At 44.9% G+C, this 10,090-nt stretch overlaps 3 non-coding genes across 3 annotated transcripts; all 3 read left to right on the forward strand.

Moving 5' to 3' along the window:
* Positions 1-2,361: 2,361 nt before the first annotated feature.
* trnal-uag (transfer RNA leucine (anticodon UAG)) lies at positions 2,362-2,444 on the forward strand. Its single transcript has one exon. It is a non-coding gene; the product is annotated as a tRNA-Leu (tRNA).
* A 2,605-nt stretch (positions 2,445-5,049) lies between these two features.
* trnar-ccu (transfer RNA arginine (anticodon CCU)) lies at positions 5,050-5,122 on the forward strand. Its single transcript has one exon. It is a non-coding gene; the product is annotated as a tRNA-Arg (tRNA).
* A 2,361-nt stretch (positions 5,123-7,483) lies between these two features.
* trnal-uag (transfer RNA leucine (anticodon UAG)) lies at positions 7,484-7,566 on the forward strand. Its single transcript has one exon. It is a non-coding gene; the product is annotated as a tRNA-Leu (tRNA).
* The last annotated feature ends 2,524 nt before the right edge of the window (positions 7,567-10,090 follow it).

Consider the following 10,090-nt stretch of genomic DNA (forward strand, 5'->3'; position numbering starts at 1 on the left):
CTCCTGTCTCCTTTTGAGCGTACGAATGTCCTTGCGATTTGCGAAGCTGCAACCCCACCTTACTCAGTGAGCGTCCCTGCTTTTCTCTCACATACAGTTGTGAGAAAAACTTTTGTAAACTGCTCTTCGGAATGATATGGATTTCTGCATGAATGGCTCCTAACATGTGATCTAATCTTTATCTAAGTCATAATAATTAATAGAGATAGTCTGATTTAACAAACAACACACGCCCAACATTTGACATTGCTGTTTCTTTATTGAACAAATGGTTTAAACAATCGAGGTCATTGATGGAAAAAGTACGTGAACCCTTATATTAAGGAGCTAGTGGAACCTCCTTTATTGACAAAAACCTCAACCCCCACTTTCTGTAGCGGCCGATCAGACCTGAGCAGCGGTTAGGAGGTATTTTGGCCTATTCTTCTATGCAAAACTGTTTCAGTTCATGGATATTTTTGGGATGTCTTGCGCTGAACGGCCTGCTTCAGATCACGCCACAGCACTTCAATGGGATTGGGGTCAGGACTCTTACTTGGCCATCCCAAAATATGGAATTTCTTCTGTTTCAGCCACTCTGTTGTTGATGTACTCCTTTGTTTTTGTCATGTTGCATGACCCGGCGTCTTTCGGGTTTTAGATCACAGGCAGACACCCTGACATTCTGCTGTAGAATTTCCTGATACCACTTGGAATTCATCGGTCCCTCGATGATTGCAAGCCGTACAGCCTCCGCCATGCTTCCCAGTTGGGATGAGGTTTTGGAGTTGGTATGCAGTGTTTTGTTATCTCCAAACATAACGCTGTGCACATTTACCAACAAGTTCAACTTTTGTCACATCTGTCCACAGAACATTGTTCCAGGAGTTGCTGTGGAACATCCATGTGGTCTTTAGCAAACTTGAGAGGGGCAGTGGTGGTTTTTTTGGGGGGGGAGAGCAGTGGTTTCCTCCGTGGTGACCTCCCATGATCACCACTCCTGTTCAGATTTCTTCTTATGGTGGACTCATGAACACAGACGTAAGACAAAGTCAACCACCTGTTCGCTAGATCCCATCCCCACTCAGCTAGTCAAAGATTCCCTCGGAGGACTGGCAGGACCTATATTTAGTATGATGAATGCATCCCTTGCGTCAGGCGTTGTACCTCATCAATTTAAGGTAGCGGTTGTTAGACCGCTCCTTAAGAAGTCAAATTTGGATCCCCAAGTTCTTAACAACTACAGGCCTGTCTCAAAGGTCCCATTTCAATCTAAAAGTCTTGAGAGAATAGTTGTGGCCCAACTTCAATCGTCTCTGGATTCAAATAATATACTTGAGAAATTTCAGTCTGGTTTCCGCCCAGGCCACAGCACTGAAACTGCATTAACAAGAGTCGTAAATGAAATTCTCTTAGCTACTGATGCGGGGAATGCAACAGTGCTTGTGCTTCTAGATCTTAGTGCTGCCTTTGACACGGTTGACCTCTCTGTTTTGTCACACAGGCTTGAGTTTGAGGTTGGCTTATCTGGAACCGTCCTTAAGTGGTTTACTTCATATTTAACTCATCGTTTTCGTTCTGTTCAAATATCTAATAATTGTACTGCTTCATCAACGTCACCAGTTCAATTTGGTGATCAGTGCCGGGACCAATATTGCTCTCTCTCTCTACATGCTGCTGCTAGGTAGGATAACACGAAAACATAATTTGAACTTTCATTCATATGCTGATGACACTCAAATATACATTTCGTTTACACCAAACGACAACTCTTCTATTATCACTTTAGTTAAATGCATTAATGAAGGAAAGACTTGGATGTGTGAAAACTTTTTGTTACTCAACTCCGATAAAACTAGGGAGCTGTTTATTGGAGGCAACAATACTGATAGGACTACTATAACTTCTGCACTTAACTCAGAGGATTTAAACATTTGCCTCAAAGAGTCAGCACGTAACCTAGGCGTCATATTAGACACAAGGCTCTTAACAACTTCCATTGTTGAGTGCCTTGGGACAACCTTGTTGTGAAAGGCGCTATTTAGAAATACATTGAATTGAATTGAATTGACAATGTAAACTGTCGTGTGTGTTGTTTGTTAAATAAGACTGTCTTTATTTATTATTATGCCTCAGATGAAGACCAGATCACATTTTAAGAGCCATTCATGTAGAAATCCAGATCATTCCAAAGGGTTCACAAACTTTTTATCGCAAGTGTGCAACATTCACTCCACAAAGAAAACGGGTCATGATAGCCGACAGATTTTTCAAAGGTTTCAGTACTGATGTCACTCCATGTAACTTTAATGACAGTGCGATGATCAAGGAACGCAGTGGGATCGCGGTTGCTCATGGGACGGGTTGGGGCTGCTGGTACATGTCAGGATGGCCGAGCGGTCTAAGGCGCTGCATTTAGGTTGCAGTCTTCCCTGGAGGCGTGGTTTCAAATCCCACTCCTGACAAAGAGCTTGATTGGTCCTCTTTTCTTTGAGCTTTTTCGAAACAAATCAACACTAATCAAACACACTGGCGGGTTTTCGAAAAGCATCGAGGAGTGGACAGGATGCCCCTTTGGAATAGGGCTCAGAAAATGACGGAGAAGGGAAATTCCGTAAGATCCCACACATTGGAATCTGATTGGACAAAAGCTACGTCGTCTCCCGCGTGACAGGCGGGGATACTCACCACTATACTAACATGGAGCACTGGCGTGCCGCGCGGATGTATTTCCTCTTATGGCCACTACTGTTTTCGGGTTTCGGCTTTTATTTGCATTCCTTCCAGAGGAGCGCGTAAAAATGAGTGGTCATCTGCGCCATCCTCACTCCTCCTCTGCTCCTCCTCGTGCACTAGGAAGACCTATGGAGTCGGTTCTTTCAGCTTTATGAATTGGGTTCAACCAGTTGATATCAATTTAATTCCTAAGAGTTATGTACTTGTTTTCAGTATCTAATGTAGAAGTTGTAACCAAGTTCACTTTATGAAACGGTCTAAATGAATGATATACTGAACGTATGTCCTCTTGATATATGTAACTCTTCGTAACTGACTGAATATATACCTTTTGTATTCTGATAACCCTCTCGATAAGATCTGTTAGGTTTATATGCATATTCTATGTATTAATAAATGTATCCTCGTGTATTAGTACCTGTGTGTGTGCGTTGTTTGAGTTATATCGCAAGGTTGGATTCTAAAGCCATTAAAAGAATCATTTTGGGATTTACTGCTACAATTAATAATTGTCCCCGTAAATGCCCAAACCCTACAGAACTGGTGCCTTCAGAGAGCACACTACACTAGGAAGACATATGGAGTCGGTTTTTTAAGCTTTATGAATTGGGTTTTCAAAGGCTGGGAGTAGGGCACAAGACATGCGAACGCGTAGAGTCATTATCTGCTTCCAGGTGCGAAATGTCGTTTGTGGACGCAGAATAGTATATGTCCAAGGCAGCAGGTCCAAGTGATTTAGCGTTTTAAAAGTCGCGGGAAAAGCAAAACGGGTGCTTTTCCTTTGTTGCACAGGCACACGACCACACCGCAGGCGGCAGGACTCGAAGCTTCGCGGGGAGACCTCAACGGCTTTCTAGTCCATCGCCGTAACCACTCGGCCACGGCTGCAGCGTGCGTCGCTGCTGCCGCCGCCACTGCCTTCTTGATACAGTCTAACATAGAGTGCCGGGCGGCGGCGGAAACCTTTTTCAAAGTCGCTTTCCGTTTAACAACAAAAAAAAAAACGTTCACAAAATGCATGCTAGCGGACAAACGCACCTCAGAGGACTTAAGGGTGGCTTCAAGTTGGAATGATAAAGTCTCCCCGTCCGGTCAGGAAAAGGGAACTTTGTTAGACAGAAAGAAGGAAGTAATAATAACGGAGAATTGTGTGCAAGGATCTTAGAAGCTGCGCAGCCCTGCAGTTTCAATAGCCCTTTTATTCGTGTCAGATGCTGGAATTGCCTTTTTTTTACGCTCTTACGAATGCGATGTCAACGAAAACAGAACCAAGCACAAAAAACCCTCAAGTCCTCCAGTTGCATAGAATGCCGATACGCGTCCAAGCAGTATTTGACTGCATCCTACCATTGCAACACGGGGCGTATATGGAAACGAACACGCGCTACGAATTGTCTCTAATCAGTCCCTACAGTTGTAAGGCGCCTTGAAGCGTGCACCCCCATCATTAATCTTTGCGCATCTGTGCAAGGTAAACTCTTGAGCAGTCTTTGAAACGGCTCAAAGGAAACACATGATTGATTCCATGTGCATCTGGGGTTCATTTCTTATTTACATTTAATTCAAGGGAAAGGCTTGGGTCAGTTTCAGATGGCCTCCAACAGCGAGATTCAAGCGCCCCACCTTCAGAGCACTCTGCGCCCCGAGAACGCCAACGGCTCCTCTGCTCTCCGGGGTGCGGTTGTGACCCCGTAACCTACAGTGTTGGTGGCAGACAAATGGAGACTAACAGGTGACGTCTTAGGACATGACTACATTGTGACGCTCAGTGGGGTTGGGGACCTCTGCTTGGAAAAGAGTGCGAGGCCCCTTTAGAAAAACATTTTGTTAACAGGCATTCCGCCTCAGCCTAAACACCTATAGCTTGCAAAGCGCATGCTATTAGACAGGCACCTCTGCAAGACCTTAAGACTCTCTTAAACTAGTGATGGTAAGGTGTTCCCAATGGGCGATGTTCGGCTTTCAAATCATCTCTCTGTGGAAGCGCTCAGATGCAGCTGTTTAAGGCTTAGAAGCAGCTGACTGTTTCACCACCTAGCTGATCACTGTCATTCAGGGAGCTCAGAGGTGAAAAGCCTGTCTGAGAGACAATTCGCCGTCGATCAGTTCAATGTGTTCCGTACCAGCTCGGCGCACCTGAGATCATCTTGGTTACCATGTAGCTCAGATCAGTGAGAGCGCGTGTGTGTGTGTACCACTGTGATTGGATGCCGGTCCTTCTCAGGTCACAGTAAACCTTCTGCTGCCTAACTTCCCTAATTCCGGGGATCCCTTTGAAAAAGCAAAGGAAAAATAAACTGGCTTTTCATCAGCGTGATCAACGCAACCCAGTGTGCCCCAGTGGCCTAATGGATAAGGCACTGGCCTCCTAAGCCAGGGATTGTGGGTTCGAGTCCCATCTGGGGTGCTCCTGTCTCCTTTTGAGCGTACGAATGTCCTTGCGATTTGCGAAGCTGCAACCCCACCTTACTCAGTGAGCGTCCCTGCTTTTCTCTCACATACAGTTGTGAGAAAAACTTTTGTAAACTGCTCTTCGGAATGATATGGATTTCTGCATGAATGGCTCCTAACATGTGATCTAATCTTTATCTAAGTCATAATAATTAATAGAGATAGTCTGATTTAACAAACAACACACGCCCAACATTTGACATTGCTGTTTCTTTATTGAACAAATGGTTTAAACAATCGAGGTCATTGATGGAAAAAGTACGTGAACCCTTATATTAAGGAGCTAGTGGAACCTCCTTTATTGACAAAAACCTCAACCCCCACTTTCTGTAGCGGCCGATCAGACCTGAGCAGCGGTTAGGAGGTATTTTGGCCTATTCTTCTATGCAAAACTGTTTCAGTTCATGGATATTTTTGGGATGTCTTGCGCTGAACGGCCTGCTTCAGATCACGCCACAGCACTTCAATGGGATTGGGGTCAGGACTCTTACTTGGCCATCCCAAAATATGGAATTTCTTCTGTTTCAGCCACTCTGTTGTTGATGTACTCCTTTGTTTTTGTCATGTTGCATGACCCGGCGTCTTTCGGGTTTTAGATCACAGGCAGACACCCTGACATTCTGCTGTAGAATTTCCTGATACCACTTGGAATTCATCGGTCCCTCGATGATTGCAAGCCGTACAGCCTCCGCCATGCTTCCCAGTTGGGATGAGGTTTTGGAGTTGGTATGCAGTGTTTTGTTATCTCCAAACATAACGCTGTGCACATTTACCAACAAGTTCAACTTTTGTCACATCTGTCCACAGAACATTGTTCCAGGAGTTGCTGTGGAACATCCATGTGGTCTTTAGCAAACTTGAGAGGGGCAGTGGTGGTTTTTTTGGGGGGGGAGAGCAGTGGTTTCCTCCGTGGTGACCTCCCATGATCACCACTCCTGTTCAGATTTCTTCTTATGGTGGACTCATGAACACAGACGTAAGACAAAGTCAACCACCTGTTCGCTAGATCCCATCCCCACTCAGCTAGTCAAAGATTCCCTCGGAGGACTGGCAGGACCTATATTTAGTATGATGAATGCATCCCTTGCGTCAGGCGTTGTACCTCATCAATTTAAGGTAGCGGTTGTTAGACCGCTCCTTAAGAAGTCAAATTTGGATCCCCAAGTTCTTAACAACTACAGGCCTGTCTCAAAGGTCCCATTTCAATCTAAAAGTCTTGAGAGAATAGTTGTGGCCCAACTTCAATCGTCTCTGGATTCAAATAATATACTTGAGAAATTTCAGTCTGGTTTCCGCCCAGGCCACAGCACTGAAACTGCATTAACAAGAGTCGTAAATGAAATTCTCTTAGCTACTGATGCGGGGAATGCAACAGTGCTTGTGCTTCTAGATCTTAGTGCTGCCTTTGACACGGTTGACCTCTCTGTTTTGTCACACAGGCTTGAGTTTGAGGTTGGCTTATCTGGAACCGTCCTTAAGTGGTTTACTTCATATTTAACTCATCGTTTTCGTTCTGTTCAAATATCTAATAATTGTACTGCTTCATCAACGTCACCAGTTCAATTTGGTGATCAGTGCCGGGACCAATATTGCTCTCTCTCTCTACATGCTGCTGCTAGGTAGGATAACACGAAAACATAATTTGAACTTTCATTCATATGCTGATGACACTCAAATATACATTTCGTTTACACCAAACGACAACTCTTCTATTATCACTTTAGTTAAATGCATTAATGAAGGAAAGACTTGGATGTGTGAAAACTTTTTGTTACTCAACTCCGATAAAACTAGGGAGCTGTTTATTGGAGGCAACAATACTGATAGGACTACTATAACTTCTGCACTTAACTCAGAGGATTTAAACATTTGCCTCAAAGAGTCAGCACGTAACCTAGGCGTCATATTAGACACAAGGCTCTTAACAACTTCCATTGTTAAGTGCCTTGGGACAACCTTGTTGTGAAAGGCGCTATTTAGAAATACATTGAATTGAATTGAATTGACAATGTAAACTGTCGTGTGTGTTGTTTGTTAAATAAGACTGTCTTTATTTATTATTATGCCTCAGATGAAGACCAGATCTCATTTTAAGAGCCATTCATGTAGAAATCCAGATCATTCCAAAGGGTTCACAAACTTTTTATCGCAAGTGTGCAACATTCACTCCACAAAGAAAACGGGTCATGAAAGCCGACAGATTTTTCAAAGGTTTCAGTACTGATGTCACTCCATGTAACTTTAATGACAGTGCGATGATCAAGGAACGCAGTGGGATCGCGGTTGCTCATGGGACGGGTTGGGGCTGCTGGTACATGTCAGGATGGCCGAGCGGTCTAAGGCGCTGCATTTAGGTCGCAGTCTTCCCTGGAGGTGTGGGTTCAAATCCCACTCCTGACAAAGAGCTTGATTGGTCTTCTTTGAGCTTTTTCGAAACAAATCAACACTAATCAAACACACTGGCGGGTTTTCGAAAAGCATCGAGGAGTGGACAGGATGCCCCTTTGGAATAGGGCTCAGAAAATGACGGAGAAGGGAAATTCCGTAAGATCCCACACATTGGAATCTGATTGGACAAAAGCTACGTCGTCTCCCGTGTGACAGGCGGGGATACTCACCACTATACTAACATGGAGCACTGGCATGCCGCGCGGATGTATTTCCTCTTATGGCCACTACTGTTTTCGGGTTTCGGCTTTTATTTGCATTCCTTCCAGAGGAGCGCGTAAAAATGAGTGTTCATCTGCGCCATCCTCACTCCTCCTCTGCTCCTCCTCGTGCACTATTGTAGCGGCAATGCTTGTTAATAAGACAGAATTATGTGTTGCGGTGCTTTCCCAAATGAGGCCCCATCTCTCTCTTCATCTCTGTGGTGCAGCCACAGAGAAGCTTTTCATGCAGGCTGATTTAAAGGTGTTTTCTTTTGATAAGGGACAGCTCCCAAAGGGGGATGCACTTAGGTAAGCCTGGCTATCTGTCACGACCACCAGGCTGTCAAGACCTACTCGTAAGCGAACTAATCAGTGCCAGCAGCGGGTTATTATTAACAAACGCCGCCGCACGAGTTAAACCACCTGCTCACATTCCACCTTGCGGTGCGCAGTGCTACTTATACTATCTTCACCTGCTTCCCGCTGCTCGGTATTGAGTCTACTCCTTGAGAGATCTACCTGGCGTTTTTTCCCGTACCTCGTTTTTTCTGGTTATTGGACTCCCCTTCTGCCTTTTCGACTTTGCACCTCGCCTCTCGCCTCGGACTGTTTGCTACCGGAGATCTCCTTGGATTACGATTTGCCTTTCGCCTTTTAACCCCGACCTTGCCTCTCGTTTTTGGATTGTTTGCCTGCCTCATCTATTACCCGTGCCTGCGTCTGCACAGGATCCTTGTATCTTCCCACCAGGGATTCCTAACACTTTCATGATCAATGGTCATCCATTGGCGCCTATCTGTCTAGGGAGTGCCAGATGGACATCTGGACTGCATTCCTAAGTGTCAGGAGTAAGTGACTCATATCTCACCTTGATCAACCAATCAGGGACTGGTAGGGCAGAGTAACCCACGTGGGACTCTGATGCCCATGGAACTTTCAGCCAATGAATGAGCTGAAGTTCCTCCAGGTAAAAACAGGCAACACAGAGCTCCAGGAGAATTCTGTGAACTTTTTCGGACAATTCTAAAGGGAATTCAAAGGAGAATTCCAGGGCAGGACAGCCCAGGAGCAGAAGGCTCCCAAAGGCAGGACATTCTCGCAGCGCGCCTCCTGACCATCCTGAGACTCAGCCCGGACAACCACGGAACGGCCAGTGTGTCCGAGTGCCAGAACTTTCCTCTGTTCTAAGAGTCTAGAGCGGAGGTTGCCAGAGAGTAACCAGAGGATCCACCCGAGGTTAGCATCAGCAGCAAGCCTCGTGAACAGGTCGGAACTGTGGACAGCTGAATCAGTATTCAGAACTGGCGCTTCATCAGGAACGAACCGGTCCTCTTCCTGACCTGCTGGGACCCACAGTAACATTTCTCCTGAGTACAACTTCGCTAGTTAAAGCCAACTCTAACTAGCCGGTCTTCAGAGAGCATCAGCAGCGCACCGTCGCAAGCCGCACAGCACAGCCAGGCACGGAGCCAGAGAGCGCGGATTGGACAGCAACAGCCTGCAACTGTTTCTTTGTGCCTGCAGGAGATCTGAATCCCCAGAGATTGGATGAGTATTCAACTTCAATGCATTACAGCTCGAGAATTCAATTGTTATCCCAACCAGTTAATATCAATTTAATTCCTAAGAGTTATGTACTTGTTTTCAGTATTTAATGTAGAAGTTGTAACCAAGTTCACTTTATGAAACGGTCTAAATGAATGATATACTGAACGTATGTCCTCTTGATATATGTAACTCTTCGTAACTGACTGAATATATACCTTTTGTACTCTGATAACCCTCTCGATAAGATCTGATAGGTTTATATGCATATTCTATGTATTGATAAATGTATCCTCGTGTATTAGTACCTTTGTGTGTGCGTTGTTTGAGTTATATCGCATGGTTGGATTCTAAAGCCATTAAAAGAATCATTTTGTGATTTACGGCTACAATTAATAATTGTCCCCGTAAATGCCCAAACCCTACAGAACTGGTGCCTTCAGAGAGCACACTACATTTTATTGGCGTCCCTGGACCGGCTATGGCAAGACTGAAATGAGTCAACCAAGCGGAATAATTCAATATAAAACGCCGCGGGTTTCATACACGACAATACAGTGTGCTGAAAGCCGAAAGGAAAAAAGTTCCCCTTGCTCTTTAAGCAGTGCTTGATTGTTTTGTGATCTTTTGCGATCTACAGGGTTGATTGCATACTTGATCTTGTGGTTTTCTGTGGTAGAACTGTGATTTCGTACTTAAAAGTAATACTCTTTAAGTTTAACGATGGG

Source organism: Atractosteus spatula, unplaced genomic scaffold (genome assembly GCF_055471065.1).
Source record: "Atractosteus spatula isolate fAtrSpa1 unplaced genomic scaffold, fAtrSpa1.hap1 Scaffold_86, whole genome shotgun sequence".
Lineage (NCBI taxonomy): Eukaryota > Metazoa > Chordata > Actinopteri > Semionotiformes > Lepisosteidae > Atractosteus > Atractosteus spatula.